The sequence below is a fragment of the Sciurus vulgaris genome, assembly GCF_902686455.1.
Source record: "Sciurus vulgaris genome assembly, chromosome: 17".
Lineage (NCBI taxonomy): Eukaryota > Metazoa > Chordata > Mammalia > Rodentia > Sciuridae > Sciurus > Sciurus vulgaris.
In genome coordinates, this window is record NC_136478.1 from 11,503,672 (window position 1) to 11,525,066 (window position 21,395).

The window sequence follows — 21,395 nt, forward strand, 5'->3', positions numbered from 1 at the left end:
CTCTGTTTCTAATGGAATCTGTAATCCCAATTTGTGGATTTTCTTTTGAAGTAGCTGAGCTTCTCAGACATCTTGTTATTTTACTTATTCCCATAGGATCTTTGGAAAGAGGTCAAAATCCCTAGCAGCATCAGTCCCTTCGGTGAAGCAGTGGGAAGATGTGGGTGAACCTGAGTTTGGAGACCCCAAGGCACCAGAAAGTCATTAACCACTCCTTATCCCACAAAGACGCTTCTTCAGGCTGCATTTTGTGCTTACAGGATGGGGCCAAGGAGATGGTCTTCCAGTTCTCCTGGCTCCTCACCTGCACATGGACCCCTGGACTGCTGTCAGAGGCAGGTCTGGGACACTACCCACTGCCACAAGGCGCCGGAGCCGGGGAGGAGCAGAGCAACTTTCTCACGGCTCATTTCCTGTTCTGTCCTCCCACAGCTCAGCCAAGAGCCTCCTTTCCCTGGCCTCGGCCCCAAGCACCACCCCAGGTCTTTCTCCCATGGTCCTCTGTGACTCCCTCCAGAGTCCCTTCAAGGCCGTGCTCATGGAGACAGCCAGCCCTCTACACAAGCGCGGAGCTGGGCTCTGTTCTGCGTTTCCCTTTCAGTGTTTGTCCAAATATCTTTCTCTATAGCAGTAGATGTTCTGATGGTGGGATGCAGAAGCTAGGGTGAGGTGCACAATTTAACTACTAAGGACATGAAAAGAGTCGGTCCCTGAGCTTGATTTGGAGAATGAACATGTGAAAGGAGAAAAGCAAAAGGAGAAAGAAAAGGCTGGGCAGAGAAGTAGAAATTGGAATAAATTATTTAAAATATTAAGGGGTCCAGGGATTGGGAACTGGGGCATTAATCCATGGTAGAGTGCTTGCCTGGCATGCATGAAGCTCTGGGTTCCATCCCCAGCACTGCCAAAGGAAAAAAAAAACAAAAAAGTTCAGTGTTTTAGGGAAACATCCAGCTCAGAGGGAAAGAACTACTCTTAAACACAGGGAACAAAGGACATCTATTTTATCAAAAACATTTGGATACAAATGAATGAAAGGTGTGATTAATATAAAAGAGGAGTAGCAAAACACAAATGGAGTTACTTCTTCACTTACTAGTAGAATCTTCCTCTCAACCAATCTGGGTGAACCATCTGGGAATGGGGGGAAATGACAGTCCTGGGATAAGATTGCCCCCTGGTGGCCAATATGAAAACTGCAAACCAGGTTTGCTCCTCTCTCTTCTAACCCAGAGATGTGCTTTCCTAAAAAAACAAAACCATAGGTGAATTAATATCAATAATATATTTACCCAATATATACAAGCATTCATCATTTCAACATGTAATCAATATTTAAAAATTATTAATGATATATTTTACATTATTTTTCTTATGCAGTCTTTGAAATCCAGTATGTAATTTGCATTTACAACACATCTCCATGAGAAAGTTTTTTGTCGGAAATACTTGATCTATATTTAAATCTTTTTTTTTAAATATTTAAATCTTGACAAGATTTGCAGTTGAAAAAGTAGACTAATCTACCAAAATTATTCCAAATAGACCTAGATTTTCCCAATTAGGAATTAAACTGAAAAGCACAGTTGAGCGAAAAGTTCTGAGGGTAATCAGGAGTCTCACTTGATTTAATCTCAGATTTCAAAGAGACCCATCCTTGACCCAAGGGCCTTGTCCTGATTGGTCAGTGGGGTGTTTAAAGGCCCAGTCCTTTCATTTGGGACATTGTCTCAGCTCTCCCTCTCCTCCTGCGGCTTCCCTTCCTCAGGTATGGATCCCAGCAGGCTCCCTGATGAACTTCCTTCGCTCTCCTCCTGGTCTCAGAGGCTGCGTCCTGGGGAGCTCCTGCTGTGGCTGCAGGTGCTGGGAGTGGGCAGCAGAAGGCAGATGCTAGGGTTGTTGACCACCGGTGACCAGCACTGAGGACCCCCTCGCCGTTGGTGGGTGAGCACAGGTAGCCTGAACTACCTGCTCTTCTGGTGGAAGAGAATCCATTAGCGGGTTCCACATAACAGGAGCCTGAGGGAGACGCGGCACAGAAGAACTCTAAGGATGGCGAAATCCAGCGATTGTTGTGGAACACAAGAAGACTCTAGGAAGAGAAAAAAGCGGAGTGATTAATAGGCGATTATAACCATGTATGACAGCCTGGAGCCTCCTTGGGAGGACGGAAGGAGGCTTTTATCTCCAGCAGCTGCAGATAAAGCTGAGGACTAGGTTTGGGATGGGATGGATTTGTGAGAACAGTCACACACATACGAGGCTTAAGTCGGCGGAGATGGGTGGGCTCTGCGCAGAGCGTGTGTGAAGCCGACGTCTGGGGTGATGCACCCCATGTCTTGAAGTGAGTCCCTGATCCCTGAGTGGGTGGAGGTGCGTCCTCTTCCTTGGACGGTGACCCACAGCCTTCGCTGCAGAAGACACCCAGCCCCAGTCTGCCCCACTTCTGCTGCTGGATGCGACAGGGTTGGGAAGGGAGGAGAGGGACTATTGCCAGAGGGAGACGCAGGACCAGTCAACAAGTACTGATGGCGGCATGGGGTGGATGATTTGAACCCGGGGCGGAGAGTTCTGGGTCACAGGGCAGGCCCTTAAACTGCATGAGGGAGAGTTCACTCATTTGGAAGCATTACTTTGGGACATCGGATTTAACACCCTGCCCAGGATCCCAGGGGATGGTGCCCATGTGCTGCTGAGAAGCTCCCAGGGGCACGGACAAAGCACTGGAGCACACTAAGGTAGAAATGCCAGCATGACTGCAGGCGGTGGACGAGGGGTTCATAGGCTCAGTGGTGGGCATGGTGGAGTGGCTGGACCAGTCTGATGGACAGGCAGGAAGGAATGTGCTGGTGAGGGACACCTGCGTGGACAAGGTGATGGTGGGAGATGCTGCTGCAGACCAGGGTGCAGATGGCCAAACCGGTGCTGGGGCCCAAGCCTGCTGTGGGCCAGTGGATACAATTACCATGATGAGTGCGTGAGGCAGGCAAGGTGGAATTCGGCAGATGCTTAGGAGCTTGGCAACTCTGGGGCTGGAGGGCTGGATGAGAGCACCACTCAACCCTACAGTCAGAAGAAACCACGGACAGATGATCCGCAGGCAAGGTTGCCTCAAAATCAAAAACCTGGCTTTTTGTGACACCCCAAATTTATCCAGGGCCTCCTCAGGTGCTACCTCCTGCATGTGCCATGGGGAACGGGTCTTCCCTTCTGTTAGAAATGAATGACACTCTATTGCTCTCACCTGCATACTCGAGGGGGTCCAAACCAGATGGCAGACCTTAGGAGCAGGAGCTGCTGTTCCTGTACAGCAGTGGACTTGATCACAGTGGGGTTCTCGAGGCACAGGGGGTGCCCAACCAAATACAGCTAATAACGCAAATTCCCAGACCTAGGGATTCAGAAATAATGTTTGAACAAACCTTCCAGGTGATTCCGAGGCAAGCTCAAGTCTGAGTCACTAGTCAAGTACAAACAGTGTTGTTCACATTTTCTGTGTTGAATTTTTGTGTAGTTGCATCAATTGCTTAGAGGGTTTTAAAATCTCCAACTCTTGTGGTTTTGCCTTTCCATTTTGACTTCATCTATATCGACGCTTTATTATCAGGCACGTGCTCACTTGCGTCTCCCCCAATCGACCCCTTATTGTGATTACGCTTTAACTCTGGTACTCGGTCTTGAAGTCCACTTTGCCTGAGTGAATTGTATTGCCTGGCTTAATGTTTCTGGGTTGCGTGGAATGTTTTTCCCACTCACTTCCCATTCACCTGTCTTTACATTTAAAACGTGACTCTTGCGGTGCATATGGTTTGTCTTTTTGACAGTTTTATGTGATTCAGTTGGGGTTTGTAGTGGTTGTGGCGCTTTTTTGTTTTGTTTTGTTTTTAGGCTGAGTCTGGCTCTTCATTAAAGAATAACAAGAGTTTAAATTTTTTAAACATGGCCTAACAGTTCAATAGTCTTTTTTCCCCCAGCTCATACTTGACCCCCATGCACATGCACACACACACAGCTGACCTCTGAAACATCGCCTGGCTCGATGAGTATGGGCATGACCTTTCCAGTTTCAGACCCTGAGAAGACTGAAAAGACAGGGCAATGTCAGGTACTGTAACTCACAGGTTCTAAAGGAAAAATGTCAACTCCAAAAACCTATAAACAACTGAGGCGGATAGGGAAGACACTAAGGCACTGAGGAAGATGCTGTCATGGTGACCACTTCTATTTGAAAAAATAGCTCAGTTCTTGTTTAAAGCCATACTTTCTTAGCAAAGTCAAAGGAAGACAAGGACCAAGTCTTAATTCTTAGTATAATATAGACAACAACAAACTCATTAGGTATTCTTGAACTTTATACTTTTGGTAGAAAAGGAAATCTTTAAAGGAAAAATTTCATGTTGGAACCAACAGGATAGAATTGGGCAAACGAGCGAAACCACTTTATTTTAAACTAGTGAGAGAATAATGTGGAATCAACAGGAAAGCCCTCGTAAGATAAGAGATCACGCCATATGAAAAATTGGCTTCTGAATGTCCTTATTGTGGTTCCCACCCTTTGAGTCTACACAGTAAATCATATATCCACCCCTCACCCCAAACAGGAAGGTAATTGTGACTATTCATCAAAAAGTTAGGAACTCAGGTCCATCTAGTCTGAATGAATAAACAAGCTAAGGGTTTGGAGTAAACTACAGCATCTAAGAACTACTAAGATCTAGGTTCCAGGTTCATCTGCACCTGCAGACTCACTATAACAAGGACACCAATTCCACAGAATCATCAGATTTTAATTGGCTGTTTTGTGTGCACAAAACTCACTTAACTGAGACTACTAGCATGTTTTTAGCACTTTTTTCATTTGGGATTTCAATTTTCTACTGTCAGACTAAAAGTAATTAGGGTTTCTATACATTGTCATACTGTTTATAAACTTCAAAATGCAAATCAAACACTGCATTAAGACGAGGTTCCAGTTTTAACTAAATCCCACTTTCCAGCTAATAACCAGTATTTATTGTTTCTTATCTACCAAGCGCTATCCTAGGTCTTTTTTTTAACTTTCGCAATTCTATAGACTAATGTCTTCATTAAATGAGAGACTTGATTCAAGTTAATTCGTTCAAGATCGCGGAGCTACTGGGAGTCAGAATGTAGATGCTTTGTGCACTGGTCTTAATCACTGTGCTGTAGCCTCTCAAATCAGACACACACTAGACCCCAGCACATAACAGACGTGCAGGATTCCTTTTTTGTCCCTTCCTCCATTTTTCAGATCTTTAAGTCTTCCTACCGTTACCCTACGTTCTAACTCTTATTTCTTCAGTATCGGTTCCTGCCTTCAAAATGCCCTCGCCCCCATTTTAAAACCTAAACGACCCCTACCAGGGCACTGTTCTCTACCCTGTGTTGCTGCACCCAAACCAAGGCAGGCCACGTCATCCAACACAATTCCCTCAACTTGCGTCAGCTCATACCGTTCCCAATAGCCTCTGCTGCCTCATTGTCACGGGCCCTTTTTCTAACTGCACACTCTAGTCTGCATCACAAACACGCTAAATTTCATGCAAACTCATGGTATTTTTGTTCTGCACCTTTGGGACTTAAAACACCCACCTGCACTACTTCGTATAAACTTCATAGAAGAGAAGAACCCTATTCCCATGCCTCCATTGACTTTCGCACTCAGACTGATAGTGCACATATATTCAACAACGGTTTCATGCAGAATGCTAAGAGCACTTTTCTTCATGTTTTACGGAGGCGTGAAACATACAGACTTTCTATTAATATTCATACTCATAGTATATCCAAATCTAACTCCTAGATACATTTTACTTAGCATTTAAAGGCTTAATGGCAAAGATCAGGAGAGGAGAGTATGTAAGTTTATTTTACATAACTGGCTGAAAAATAAATTTGAGAGATAGTAAATAAAATTTAATAAGGTCACACAGGCCCTGAAGGAGGTGGTGCCTGGTTTGGAGTGGGTGATCGCTGTGTCCAGATGATCGCCTATTTGGAATTTCTGCGACTGCCAGGTCGTGGAATGGCCAGTTCCCTTTCACCTCCAGACGTGGTGCTGCCAATCTTCTTAACTCAATAGTCAGGTCTTTTAAGATCCATAAAAACAATTGCAAAGTTGAAGTGTCTTCCCTTCTTTCTAGCTGCTGGGTAGACTTCTTTCAGTTCTTTCAAAGTTGCAGCCATCCAAGTATAAATCTGCAGCTTGCCGGAGGGTACGATCCTTCGGGAGGATTCATCCATTTGGTGGTGGCGGCCTCTGTGGGTGGTGAAGACCCGCAACAGCAGCAGGCAGGTGGCTTCTCTGGCTCTTTCTTAATCTCCTCCTGGGTACCTTGATTCCACTGCCATCTTCCTCCTAGGGCCTGCAAGACGCTCACCCTGACCTCCCACCCCCACAGTGAGCATGCGCACCAAGTCCTTGTTTTAGTTTTGAGGTGGGGTCTTGCTTTACTGGTGAGCTCAAGGGATCCTCCTACTTCAGTAGGTAGAACTACAGATGTAGACCCCCATGCCCAGCTGACAGGGTTCAATTTTAGATCTGCCACTTCTCATTTTCTAATTGTTCATGTCCTCCTGTTTGTCTTTCTTGCTGCCTTCTAGGCTAAAAATGTTTAGGGCTGCCAGGCACTTGTGGTGCCTGCCTATAATCCCAGCAACTTGGGAGGCTGAGGTAGAAGAATTACAAGTTTGAGGCCAGCCTCAACAACTTAATGAGGCCCTGAGCAACTTAGTGAGACCCTGTCTCAAAATAAAAAATAAAAAGGACAGGGGATATAGCTTAGTGGTAGAGCACCCTGAGTTCAATCCCCAGTACTCCCTCCCCACCAAAAAGAGTTCCACTGATTTATCTACTGGAATTCTAGGTATGCCTCTTTCTATTTTTCGGTGGTTGCTCAATTACGACCTTAGCTTTTTATATTTTTGGAGTTGGTATTGTATCTCTTTGTGCACCATGAGATTCTTTAACCTCTATAAAAAGAACAGTGAGCTTACCTCATGGGTCACCTGACTACTAGCTGAGATAATGTACCCAAAGCAAAGAGCAGTTCCCACTCTCCATCTGGGTGCCAGTGCTGTGGTTGTTATGGACATGTGGTTATAGTAGTTACTGGCATTGGACTTCCTGAGAGCACAGGAGAGACCATCATCACTGAGCATCTTCAGCCCCTCCCACTTCAGTCCTGTTTTTCTTCCTGCTGCTGACCCAACAAGCTACCTGATCGGTGAGAGTTGTTCTCACCGGGGCACCCCTCAACCGCCCTTCCTTGCCCAGGACTAGCCATTCTGTGGCCACTCTTCTGGCTTCTCCTGTACCTAGTGCAGCCAAGCAGGTGGCCACAGCCAGTCCAGCTCTGGCCCTGGTCTGCTGCGTGTGCATCACAGACAGCTTGCCTTTACTGTCAACACCACTGGCTGCAGGCCTCCTGTTCCCTTCAGCGCATGCTCCTTGTGTGGAGGGACACCCACATCTGTCTCTGCAAGTCAAGGGGCAAGCTCTGCTCAGATCTTGGTCCTCTCCCCCTCCCTGCAGGCCCTGCTGTTTCCCTGAGAAGCAGCAGCCTGTTCAAAGCCCGATGCTGCCCTGTTCTCCTCACCTCAGGGATGGCCTTGTCATGGGAGAAGAGATGCCTCCGGAGAAGGATCCAAGAAGTTCCTAGAGGAGACAGGATCTCATCTAGGGACCAGCAGGGTTCTTGGCATACAGGATGGAAAAGAATTTCAGTAGGAGCCAGACAAAGGCACAGACAGAGGTTTATAGGAAGGTAGATATACATTCAAGGGAGAATGCGGGTGTCTGCAGAGTGAGAAGCAGCCCCAACTTGGGCTGGGGGTCCCATATTTATAGAAGGGCTGTATCAGGGCCTGGACTGGAGATGGGTCCAAGGTGGAGCTGCACATTTTCATGCCCGTTTTCCCTGCACTTGCATGTTTCCCTCGTTTTACAAGGGCATGGGCCAAGGGCATGTTGCTCAAGATTTACAACTGTGTTTTCTACATCTCAGTGGCTTGTGGGTATTTCCTTGGATTCAGAATTTCTCTTTGTCCTAAATCCCTATCTCAGGACTAGGCTTCCATCTGCCTCCCACCAAGTCCCCCACCTCGAGGGCCCATGTGTTTGCAAGTTTTATACCTCCTGCCTAAGGTGCCCTCACCTCACTTGACTAGTCCTTGGGTTGACCAGCAGCAGAATGATGCCAACTATGTGCATCCAGACAAGCTTCACCTTATAAAGTAATAAACCAGTGTGAACAAATTAAAATATTTGAGCACTTTGGTTATAAAACAGGTATCTACGGAAATGACCTGGGTATGGTGGTGCCCAGCTACTTGGGAGTCTAAGGCAAGAAGCAGGCTGGAGCGCAGGAAACCAGGACAGCCTGGACGAGCTACTGAGACTTGTCTCCGAAACAAAACAAAAAGCCCACTATGAAAATGGAAAGACAATGTCCAAATTTAAAAATCAGAATAAGAACAGGTCAGAGAGACAAGTGTAGTGGGCAGACGGTGCAGTCAGACAGGAGGAATGCTGAACCTGGAAATACCTTCTACTCGCTGGGTTTTGTGCAAACTGCTTTCTCTTGGAATGCTGCCTCCAAAGTTTGTGCAAGGCTTAAGTGACATACAGTCAAATCCTGACATATGCCATGCTACAAGAACTGTCTTTGCCAAGTTTCATCTAAAACCACTTTGTTTATGGGAATTACAAGGCACCGTTTTACTTAAGAGCTCTTATTTTTCTTGGCTAAGAATGAATCCAGGGTCTCACACATGCTAGGCAAGCACTCTACCGCTGAGTAACACTCCAGCCTGCAAGGCATTTTTTTTTAAAGTGACAGCCAGGCATGGTGGCACATGACTATAATCCCAGCTACTTGGGAGGCTGGGGCAGAAAGATTGCAAGCTCGAGGCCCGCCTGAGCAGCTTAGTGAGAGACTCTGTCCAAAAAATTAAATTTTAAAAAGGACTGGGAATGTAACTCAGATGTAAAATGCTCCTGTGTTCAATCCCAAGTACTGCATGCATGCACATGCACGCACACACACACACACACACACACTCACACACACACACCACCCCTCCATCTGGATTTTTTAGGGCCTTAAGAGAAAATAACTCAGGAAGACAGTTGCCCCCAAGGTCACCTCTGTAGTCTTAGTTGGGAGTGTCAGGTTGTCTCAAAACATCTGTAATTTGCTAATTTATAGCAATAACAGCCTGACACTTCCTGCTCTGTTTCCATTGTTTTTTTTTTTTAATACTCTTGTATGAAAGGATCCCTCTGTGAACAATGAATGTAAAATATGTGCTCTTTGCTCACATGATCTTGAGTATACACTACAGCTATAAAGGCAGAACCAGACAGCCACTTGGTAACTAAGAGACCCCGCCTGATGTCACACTTCGTGGGCTGATACTAATCACATAACTGCTTCCGTTTTAATGGACTTGTGGTGTTTAAGGGTGAACGAGCTTAGTTTAGGCACTAAGAATGGTAATTACTGTTGACGCAGAAGAACTCATCCTAGGAGGGGTGTTTCAGATACAAATGACCCCTGTGAGGATAAGAAAGAATGTAGGTGGAAACAGGGCCCAAAATTGTCCTCAAACATTAATAACAGATGTATTTAGAAATATGGGAGAATATCACTATTAGATATGGAAAATGAAAAAAAAAACCCAAAGGAAAGTCATACATTAATAGCTTTCCCAGAGCATTCTTTCCAATAACAGAACAATCCCTAGAAAGGAAGTCAAAGCATTGATCCTTTCCCAAATAAATCCTTTCCCAGTGACAGTGCAACACTCCCCTGAAGGGAAGGAGGTAAGCACTGATTGCTGACCCTAGACCCTCCATTCTTCTCCAAGTAAAAATATTACCCAATAAAGAACAAATTTTCATATTCTCACAAACCTGTTTTCTGGGGCCCAAACTGATATGCTCACTGGACCACCCCTCAAAAAAAACCCTATATAAACCCAGTTCCTTTCTTTGTTCAGTGGCTCATTTTCCATCAGGAAAGTGCGTCCATCAACGCCATTGCATCCCTGCATCCCCTGTTCCTGTGTGAAACTTCCCTCCTGAATAAACAGCTGAGATCATTCATGAGGTTTGAATCCTGCTCAGTCTTTCTGTGCTAACAATCACTAAGAGTCAAAAGAGCTCATCGGGGAGATCCAAGATGGCGGACTAGAGGACAACTGCACCTCCCGTGGCTCCAGAACTCAGGATTCAAGAAGGGGAGGTATTGAGAGACTCGGACCAACATAGAGCCGCGGGGTGAGTCTCTCCCACTGGGTGAAGCTCGGCCTGGGCAGCAGGCCCGGACAGTGGGCAGCTTCTCGGAGCAGGGCAGGACAGCGAGAGACTTCCTGAGCAGCCTGGCTCCCTCCAGTAGCAGGCAGGGTCCAAAGCCAGCTTCTTGGAGCAGACCCACCCAGTGAGAGCTTTTCCACACAGAGCCAACCCTAAGCCCCGGACCCAGCGGCAGGCCCCAGCCCGCAGGCGGCTTCTGGGACCAAGGCAGGACAGTGAGAGGCTTTCCCCGAGCAGCCCGGCTCCAGTGGCGGCAGGCCCTGTCTACAGCCAACTTCTCGGAGCAGGCTGCCCAGTGAGAGGATTTCCACCCAGAACCAGCCCCTAGCCCTGGACCCAGTAGGGGGCTAGGGGCAGCCTTCTTCGGAAGCACTGCATTATCAAGTTCCTCCAAGACTTCAGGCTACTGAAGGCTGGGAGGTGATATACTGGAAATCTACAGGGACACTATAAGCCAATAGAGGAAATCCATAATATCTCAGAGACCCACTGATATCTGACCAATATGAGAAAACAAGGGAAGAAAAGGTCCCAAACAAACCTAGATACTATATCAATAAAACCCAGTGACAGCACAGCAGAAGAAATGTCAGAAAGGGAGTTCAGAATGTATATAATTAAAATAATCAGGGAAGCGAACGAGGAGATGAAAGAGCAAATGCAGGCATTAAATGATCGCACCAATCAACAGTTAAAAGAGCAAATACAGGAAGGAAAAGATCATTTCAATAATGAGTGAGAGATACTGAAAAAAAAAAAAAAAAACAGAAATCCTTGAAATGAAGGAAACAATAGATCAAGTTAAAAACTCCATAGAAAGCATAACCAATAGGATGGAACACCTGAAAGACAGAACCTCAGACAATGAAGACAAAATATTTAATCTTGAAAACAAAATTGACCAAACAGAGAAGATGGTAAGAAATCATGAACAGAATCTACAAGAATTATGGGATATCATGAAAAGGCCAAATTTAAGAATTATTGGGATTGAGGAAGGCTTAGAGAAACAAACCAAGGAATGAACAATCTAGTCAATGAAATAATATCAGAAAATTTCCCAAATCTGAAGAATGAAATGGAAAACCAGGTACAAGAGGCTTACAGGACTCCAAATATACAAAATTACAACAGACCCACACCAAGGCACATTAATGAAAATACCTAACATACAAAATAAAGACAAAATTTTAAAGGCTGCAAGAGAAAAGAATCAAATTACATTCAGGGGGAAACCAATAAGAATATCAGCAGATTTTTCAATCCAGGCCCTAAAAGCTAGAAGGGCCTAGAACAACATTTTTCAAGCCCTGAAAGAAAATGGAAGCCAACCAAGAATCTTATACCCAGCAAAACTTACTTTCAGATTTGACAACGAAATAAAATCCTTCCATGATAAACAAAAACTAAAAGAATTTACAAAAAGAAAGCCGGCATTACAGAACATTCTCAGCAAAATATTCCATGAGGAAGAGATGAAAAACAATGATGCAAATCAGCAACGGGAGGAACTAGCCTAAAGGAATAGCCAAATAGGAGAAACCAAATCATGTCAAAAAACAAAAATGAGTCAAATGACTGGGAATACAAATCATATCTCAATAATAACCCCGAATGTTAATGGCCTGAACTCATCAATCAAAAGACATAGACTGGCAGATTGGATTAAAAAGAAAAATCCAACAATGTGTTATCTGCAAGAGACTCATCTCATAGAAAGAGATACCCACAGACTAAAGGTAAAAGGATGGGAAAAAACATACCATGCACACGGACACAGCAAAAAAGCTGGAGTATCCATGCTCATTTCAGATAATGTGGACTTCAAGCCAAAACTAGTCAGAAGGGATAAAGAAGAACATTACATACTGCTTAAGGGAAGCATAAATCAGCAAGACATAACAATCATAAATATCTATGCCCCGAACATTGGCTCATCCATGTACATCAAACAAATCTTTCTCAATTCCAGAAATCAAATAGACCACAACACAATAATACTAGGCTATTTTAACACACCTCTCTCACCACTGGATAGATCTTCCAAACAAAAATTGAATAAAGAAACCATGGATCTCAATAACACAATCAACAATTTAGACTTAATGGACATATATAGAATATACCATCCGACAAAGAGCGAATACACTTTCTTTTCAGCAGCACATGGATCCTTCTCTAAAATAGACCATATTTTATGCCACAAAGCTACTATTAGCAAATACAAGAAGATAGAGATACTACCTTGTATTCTATCAGATCATAATGGATTGAAATTAGAAATAAATGACAGAATAAAAAACAGAAATTTCTCCAACACCTGGAGATTAAATAATACACTATTATATGATGAATGGATAACAGAAGATATCAGGAGGGAAATAAAAAAATTCTTAGAAGTAAATGAGAACAAAGACACATCATATCAAAATCTCTGGGACACTATGAAAGCAGTACTTAGAGGAAGATTTATTTCATGGAGTGCATTCAACAAAAGAAGAAAAAGTCAACAAATAAACGACTTAACACTACAGCTCAAAGCCCTAGAAAAAGAAGAGCAGACCAACACCAAAAGTAGTAGAAGACAGGAAATAGTTAAAATCAGAGCCGAAATCAACGAAATTGAAACAAAAGAAACAATCAGAAAAATTAACAAAATAAATAGTTGGTTCTTTGAAAAAATAAACAAAATTGATAAACCCTTAGCCACACTAACGAAGAGAAAGAGAGAGAAAACTCAAATTACTAAAATTCGGAATGAACAAGGAAATATCGCTACAGACATGAGAGAAATACAAAACATGATTAGAAGCTATTTTGAAAATCTATACTCCAACAAAACAGAAAACTTTGAAGACATCAACAAGTTTCTAGAGACATACAGACCAGGAGGACATACACAACTTAAATAAATCAATTTCAAGCAATGAAATAGAAGAGGTCATCAAAAGCCTACCAACAAAGAAAAGTCCGGGACCAGCTGGGTTCTCAGCCAAGTTCTACAAAACCTTTAAAGAAGAGCTCATTCCAATACTCCTCAAAGTATTCCATGAAATAGAAGAGGAGGGAACCCTTCCAAACTCATTCTATGAAGCCAATGTCACCCTGATATTAGGTAGATTTAGACCAAAGAGAGACACATCGAGGAAAGAAAATTTCAGACCAATATCCTTAATGAACATCGACGCAAAAATTCTCAACAAAATTTTAGCAAATCGCATACAAAAATATATTAAAAAGATAGTGCACCACGATTAAGTGGGTTTTATCCCAGGGATGCAAGGTTGGTTCAACATCCGGAAATCAATAAATGTTATTCACCATATCAACAGACTTAAGAATCACATGATTATTTTGATAGATGCAGAAAAAGCATTCGATAAAATACAGCATCTCTTCGTGCTCAAAACACTAGAAAAAAATAGGGATAGTGGGAACATTCCTTAACATTGTAAAGGCCATTTATGCTAAGCCCATGGCCAATATCATTCTAAATGGTAAAAAGCTGAAAGCATTCCCCCTAAAAACTGGAAGAAGGCAGGGATGCCCTCTCTCACCACTTCTATTCAACATCGTCCTTGAAATTGTAGCCAGAGCAATTAGACAGACCAAAGAAATGAAAGGGATACAAATAGGAAAAGAAGAATTCAAACTATCCCTGTTTGCTGATGACATGAGTATATATTTATAGGGAGCCAGAAATTCCACCAGAAAACTTTTAGAACTCATAAGTGAATTCAGTAGAGTAGCAGGTTACAAGATCAATGCTCATAAATCCAATGCATTTTTATACATAAGTGATGAATCTTCAGAAAGAGAAGTTAAGAAAACTACCCCATTCACAATAACCTTGAAAAAAATAAAATACTTGGGAATCAATCTCACAAAAGAGGTGAAAGACCTCTGCAATGAGAACTACAGAACACTAAAGAAAGAAATTAAAGAAAACCTTAGAAGATGGAAAGATCTCCCATGTTCTTGGATAGGCAGAATTAATATTGTCAAAATGGCCACAGTACCTAAAGTGCTATACAGATTCAATGCAATTCCAATTAAAATCCCAATGATGTACCTCACAGAAATAGAGCAAGCAATCATGAAATTCATCTGGAAGAATAAGAAACCCAGAATACCTAAAGTAATCCTTAGCAGGAAGAGCAAAGCAGGGGGTATCACAATACCAGATCTTTAACTATACTACAAAGCAATAGTAACAAAAATGGCATGGTATTGGTACCAAAATAGACAGGTAGATCAATGGTACAGAATAGAGGACATGGACACAAACCCAAATAAATACAATTTTCTCATACTAGACAAAGGGGCCAAAAATATGCAATGGAGAAAAGATAGCCTCTTCAACAAATGGTGCTGGGAAAACTGGAAATCCATATGCAACAGAATGAAACTAAACCCCTATCTCTCACCCTGCACAAAACTCAACTCAAAATGGATCAAGGACCTTGGAATCAGACCAGAGACCCTGTATCTTATAGAAGAAAAAGTAGGTCCAAATCTTCAACATGTCAGCTTAGGATCAGAGTTCCTTAACAGGACTCCCATAGCACAAGAAATAAAAGCAGGAATCAACAACTGGGATAGATTCAAACTAAAAAGCTTTCTCTCAGCAAAGGAAACTATCAGTAATGCGAAGAGAGAGCCTACAGAGTGGGAGAAAATCTTTGCCACTCATACTTCAGATAGAGCACTAATTTCCAGAATATATAAAGAACTCAAAAAATTCTACACGAAGAATACAAATAACCCAATCAACAAATGGGCTAAGGAAATGAACAGACACTTCACAGAAGAAGATCTACAAGCAATCAACAGATATATGAAAAAATGTTTACCATCTTTAGTAATAAGAGAAATGCAAATCAAAACTACCCTAAGATTCCATCTCACCCCAATTAGAAAGACAATTATCAAGAACACAAGCAACAATAGTTGTCGGTGAGGATGTGGGGAAAAAGGTACACTCATACATTGCTGGTGGGGCTGCAAATTAGTGCAGCCACTCTGGAAAGCAGTATGGAGATTCCTCAGAAAGCTTGGAATGGAACCACCATTTGACGCAGCTATCCCACTCCTCGGCCTATACCCAAAGGACTTAAAATCGGCATCCTACAGAGATACAGCCACATCAATGTTCATAGCTGCTGCTCAATTCACAATAGCCAGATTGTGGAACCAACCTAGATGCCCTTCAATTGATGAATGGATAAAGAAACTGTGATATATATATATATATATATATATATATATATATATATATATATATATATACACACACAATGGAATATTACTCAGCCATAAAGAATGATAAAATTGGCATTTGCAGGCAAATGGATGAAATTGGAGAATATCATGCTAAGTGAGATAAACCAATCTCAAAAACTCAAAGGACGAATGATCTCACTGATAAGCGGATGATGACACATAATGGGGGGTGGGAGGGGGGCAAGAATGGAGGAAGGAAGGATTGTATAGAGGGAAAAGAGGGGTGGGAGGGGTGGGGGGAAGGAAAAAATAACAGAATGAATCAAAACATCATTACTCTATGTAAATTTATGATTACACAAATGGTATGCCTTTACCCCATGTACAAACAGAGAAACAACATGTATCCCATTTGTTTACAATAAAAAAAAAAAATAGAATGCACCCAGAGCTGCCAAATCTGGATTCCTGTCAAGTATTTCTGGTTGTAAAAGGGCCTTATTTCTGTGGGAGTAGACCCTGAACCTGCTGATAAATTAGAATCTGATATCAAAGGAAAAATGCAATTCATTTTAGGAATCAAAAAGCTAAATGAGACAATTTTGTAAACCTGTCATATAAATGCTACCCTTTAAAAAATTCTAGAAAGACAACATTTGATCTGTGTACAACCTGTATAATCTTTTCAAGATAACAGAATATTTTTGTGCATTTGGGGTTGTAAACCTTCTTAGAAGGAAAACATTTTGTGCAGAAAAAAAGAGTATTTTTCAAGCTACTGTATTTTGTGTATAATTTAACTTAAATGCGAAATGTGTAAAACACTTAATGATATCTTTTAACAATTGTGCATTTGCCATATAATTATACTTTCTCTGTTTAAAGATTAAAGAAACTGCAATTCAATGTCAAAAAAAAAAAAAAAGCTCATCATCTTGTACTGAGTTTTATCCTCTAAATAGAAGAAAACTCTTTAAAATGTAGAAGTCACCATTGTATCCTACTGTTTAAAATAGATTCCAGCAGACTGGAAGTCAAAGCCCTCAAAGCCTATCGAGTCCCCACCCCAGAGGGAACCCCAGTCATGGCTGGCTTCTAAGACTATAACATACGTCTACATTTACGCATATCTACTTCTATAAAACTCATCATTATGCATACACTGCTCTGCAACATTCTTTTGTTTTATTGTCAACATTTTGACCCTACGAGAAAGTGGAAAATCAATACCCAGACAGCCTTCACCTAGAACTGTCAGTTGCTGCTATGTTGTCACCCGTCCCAGGTATACACACATTTTTTTGAAACTTGCTTTTTAACTTGAACATAAATATTTTTCCAGGACAATATAATGAGTCTGACCCCTTTCGCTCTTAGGAGCTCTGAGGTGCCTACCTTATGCAATGAACCGTACAGTATTCAAACATTTCTCAGATGACCTCTTGCTGAGGCTGGCTTTAAACTCCCAATCCTCCTGCCTTAGCCTCCTGGGCTGCTGGGATTATAGGTGTGTGCCACTGCGCCTGGCTTCTGGAAACTTTTCTCAGTAACCTCTGGAACTTGCCTTTGGTTTTCAGCAAGATCCCCTGTGTCCTCAATAAATTCTTATGGACTCCAACTGGCATCTGGGTCTCTTGAAGCCTGCTTCACTTATAAGCCTGTTTTCCAAAATGGCTGTCCTAATTTACATTTCCCATCAACACTGTACAGGGATTCAATTTTTCTCCATATCTTCACCAAAACTGGCTATTTTTTCTTTCTTTCTTTTGTTTTGTGGTGCTAGGGATAAAACCCTGGGCCTTGGGGCTGGAGATGTGGCTCGATGGTAGAGTGCTTGCCTAACGTGTGAGGCTCTGGGTTCAAAACCAGCACCACCAAAAACAATAAAAAAAAAAAAAATCCACCTGTAATTCTAGCTATTTGGGAGACTGAGGCAGGAGGATTCCAAGTTTGAGGCCAGCCTAGGCAATGTAGCCAGACCCTGTCTCAAAAAAAATGTCTGGGAATGTATCTTGGTGGTAGAGTGCCCCTGGCTGGGTTCACTTCCCATTATTGAAAAAAAAAAAAAACAAAACTGTGTATATACATGTAGTGATGGCTGACAGATCTGACTCCATGAGAATGTCACAGGCCAGACTCTAAGGGAAATGACTAAACAGACTCCATTTTGCTCTGAGACTCCATGTTATGAAGGAAATAAGCTTCTCCCATGGGAACACCCCGCCTCTGTGCCCATCCTCAGTTACTTGGTGTGACATGTTTAATAATATACAATGGCAGCTCCTATGTAGTAAAGAATTGCTCTCTTTTGATTCCTATTGCTCCTAAACAATGAACCATGTGAACAGTGATTGTGTGGATGTTAGCAACCATTCTTTAGTTTGTACCTAGGTAAGGGTCATTTTGACCCATTTCCCCCTCTGTCGATGATCTCATGATGTTAATGTGTAATTTTGAATCATAGCAACAGACACTTATGATTGATGTGATTTTTGGTATAAGAACCCCTACAACCCTGTGGTCGGGGCTGTTCTCCCAATAGCCATTTTTGGGGGCATTGTGTGAGACAGTCAGCCGGCCGGCTTAATAAAGACTCTCAAATTTGGACTTCTCAGTGGTGATCAGTCTGTTCTTAAGTTGCGCCCTATAACAATGTATGTGCATGTGTGTGCGTACATAACAACTTTATGTGTGATACATGTCTGTATACATATGTGTATGTATACACATAAAACAAGTAATGAATAAAATGAGGAAATACATAAAATGAGTAATAATATATATAAACTCTAGATTATGATTTCTGACCATTTTAATGCATCTTTGCCAATTTTGTTGAAGTATCTGCAGAACTGAAAGCTTGGAATTTAATGCATTAAGCATGTTAGCTGTGAGTTTGCCATTTATGATCTTTATTGTGTTGAGATACATTCTTTTTGTGCCTATTTTGTTAAACATATTTATGTTAAATTTTGCCAGATGCTTCTTCAGCCTCTATTGATAGGATTGTATGTTTTCTGTCTTTCCTGCTGTTAACATGGGGTCCACATTTATAGATTTGCACCTTTTGATCCATCCTTGCCTCCCTGGGGCAAATTTCAGTTGATCCTGGTGAATAATCCTTTCAATGTGCTGTTGATTTGTTTACTAGTGTTTTGTTGAGGATTTCTTTATATATTTTTTCTAGTACTGGGGATTAAAACTAGTGATGCTCTATCACTGAGCTACATTCCTGGCCACCCTTATTTTTTATTTTGAGACAGGGTCTCACTAAGTTGCTGAGGCTGGCCTTGAACTTGTGACCCTCTTGCCTCTGCCTCTCGAGTATCTGGGATTATAGGCATGTACTACTACATTTGGCATTGTTGAGGATTATTGTATCTTCGTTTATCAAGGATACTGGCTTTCAATTTTCTTTTCTTGTAGTGTCCTTGCCTGGTTTTGCAATCGGGGTAAGATGGTCTTATAAAATACATTTGTAAGAGCTTTTTCCCTTTTAGATTTGTTTGGAAGAATACAGGCAGGATTAATATTAATTCTTGTTTAACATGTTTGGTAGAATTCAACAGTGAAGTCATCAAGTCCTGGACTTCTCTTTGATGGAAGACTTTATTACTAATTTCGTCTCCATAGTTGTTAGTTTGTTCAGGTTTTCTCTTTTTAAAAAAATTTTGTTTTTAGTTATAGATGGACGCAATACCTTTATTATTTATTTTTATGTGGTGCTGAGGATGGAACCCAGTACCTCACACATGGGAGGCAAGCACTTTACCACTGATCCACAACCCCAGCCCCTTGTTCAGGTTTTCTATTCATGATTCTGCTTATAATAATGTTTAGTAATCTATCCACTTCTAGGTTATCCAATTTGTTAGCATATAGCTGCTACAATAATCTCCTAAAATCCTTAAATTTCTGTGATATTGCTTTGTAAAATCAAATCTCCTCTTTCATTTCTGATTTGTCTTTTCCCCCATTAGTCTAGATAATGCCTTGCTGATTTGTTTTCATCTTTAAAAATTTTTATTCTTAATAGAAAGAGCAAAAAGTTGCTCTTTCTAGTCTCTGTTTCATTTATTTCTGCTCTGTCACTGTTTGCTTCCAACTTTGGGCTTCATTTCTTCTCTTTGTAGCTCCTTGAGGTGTAACGTTAGGTTGTTTAAGATCTTATTTCTTTTTCTTTTCTTTCTTTGTGACACTGGGGATCAAATCCAGGGCCTATGCTAAGCCAGTGCTCTACCACTGAGTTATAACCTAACCCAAGAACATCTTTGAGATAAGTGATTATTGCTATTAACTTCCTTCTTAGAACTTCTGCTGTATTTCATAAGTCTTGGCATGTTGTATGTCTAATTTCATTTGTTTCAAGATATTTTTTAACTTTCAGGAACATGTTTAAATTCCATGTATTTGAATTTTACTAAATCCCCTGTTATTAATTTCTAGTCTTACACCATTATAGTCAGAAAAGATGCTTAATATGATTTTAATATTCTTAAATTTGAGACCTACTCGTTTTGTGGCCTACTGTGTCCCATCCTGGAAGATGGCTGGGTGCACTTGAGAAGAGTGTGTATTCTGTTGTTGGGTGGAATGTTGTGTACGTGTCTGTAAGGCCCATTTGGTCAAAAGTATAGTTTAAGTCTAATGTCTTCCTACTGATTTTTTTCTCTGTCTGTGTGGTCTGTCCACCACTGAAAGCAGGGTATTAAAGTTCCCTACTGTTATATTACAATCTATCATTCCCTTTAGATCTATTAGTATTTGCTTTATATATTTAGGTGCTCTGATGTTGGATGCATATATATTTAAAATTTTTATATCTGCTTGATGAATCAACATCCTTATCATGTAATTTTATTGTTTTGTTTGTTTGTTTGTTTTACTTAAATTTCACTTTAAGTAGAGCTACCCCTGCTTCTTGCCTACTGCTGTGCCACCACCCCCCGTCCCCCAGGTGGTACTGGGAATTGAACCCAAGGGTGCTTTACCGCTGGGCTACATACCTGGCCCTTTTCATTTATTTTGAAGCAGGGTCTCACTAAGTTGCCAAGGCTGGCCCCTAATTTCCAATCCTCCTGCCACAGGCTCCTGAGTGGCTGAGATTACAGGTGTGCTCCACATGCCTAGCTCCGCTACTGTTCCCATTTACAAGGAATCCTTTTCCCTCCTTTCACTGTTTCCTTAAGTGTTGGCTGAGTCTCTTCTAGGTGGCATGCAATTGCGTCTTATTCCTTTAATCCACTCAGGTACTATCTTTGGAGAATTTAATCCATCTACATCCAGGTAGTTATTGAGAGGCTAGGACTCATTACCACCGCTGCCGTTTTGTTCATTGTTGTCTGGTTGTTCTGTAAATCCTCTCTTGCCTTCTTTGGTGATTAGGTGATTTTCTTTAGTGGCCTGCTCCCCCACTTCCTCCAGGCTGGGGATCAAACCTAGGACTTCATGCATGCTAGGACAGTGATCTCACGCTGAACAACATCCCCAGCTCTAGCACGCTCTGATCCTGGCTTTTATCTTTTGTTTATCTATTGAAGTTTCTACTTTGTGGTTACCATGAGACTCACATAGACCACCACCTTATAGACCATTTTTAGATTATTTAATTTTGATCATATGTAAAAAGCACAATTTTATTCCACCCTGCCTCACATTTTGTCACAATTTACATCATTTTTATATTGTGCAACAATATAAAACATTGTTTCAGCTACTAATTTTTAAAGTAGTTATATCTTTTAATCTTCATACTAAAGATACAGGTGGTTTACCTATCACTAATAGAATATACTGAATTCGACTATGTACTTTTGGGGAGGGTATGGGATTG

The 21,395-nt window shown here is 41.7% G+C and overlaps 1 protein-coding gene and 1 pseudogene across 3 annotated transcripts in view; both read right to left on the reverse strand.

Moving 5' to 3' along the window:
- Nucleotides 1–989: 989 nt before the first annotated feature.
- The window catches only part of ZFP1 (ZFP1 zinc finger protein), a 42,982-nt gene continuing 22,576 nt past the window's right edge, over nt 990–21,395 (reverse strand). The window contains exons 4-6 of one of the 2 annotated variants that reach the window (XR_013760392.1): nt 3,245–3,391; nt 1,624–2,596; nt 990–1,245 (exon numbers count right to left, since the gene is read on the reverse strand). The gene's annotated coding sequence lies outside the window, so the exon portion shown is untranslated. Of the gene's footprint in view, nt 1,246–1,623; nt 3,392–21,395 lie in introns of both variants that reach the window. The other variant, XR_013760393.1, reaches the window with a different exon arrangement.
- LOC306648463 (histone deacetylase complex subunit SAP18-like) lies at nt 5,837–6,608 on the reverse strand (annotated as a pseudogene). The gene has a single exon. The product of its transcript is annotated as a histone deacetylase complex subunit SAP18-like (transcript).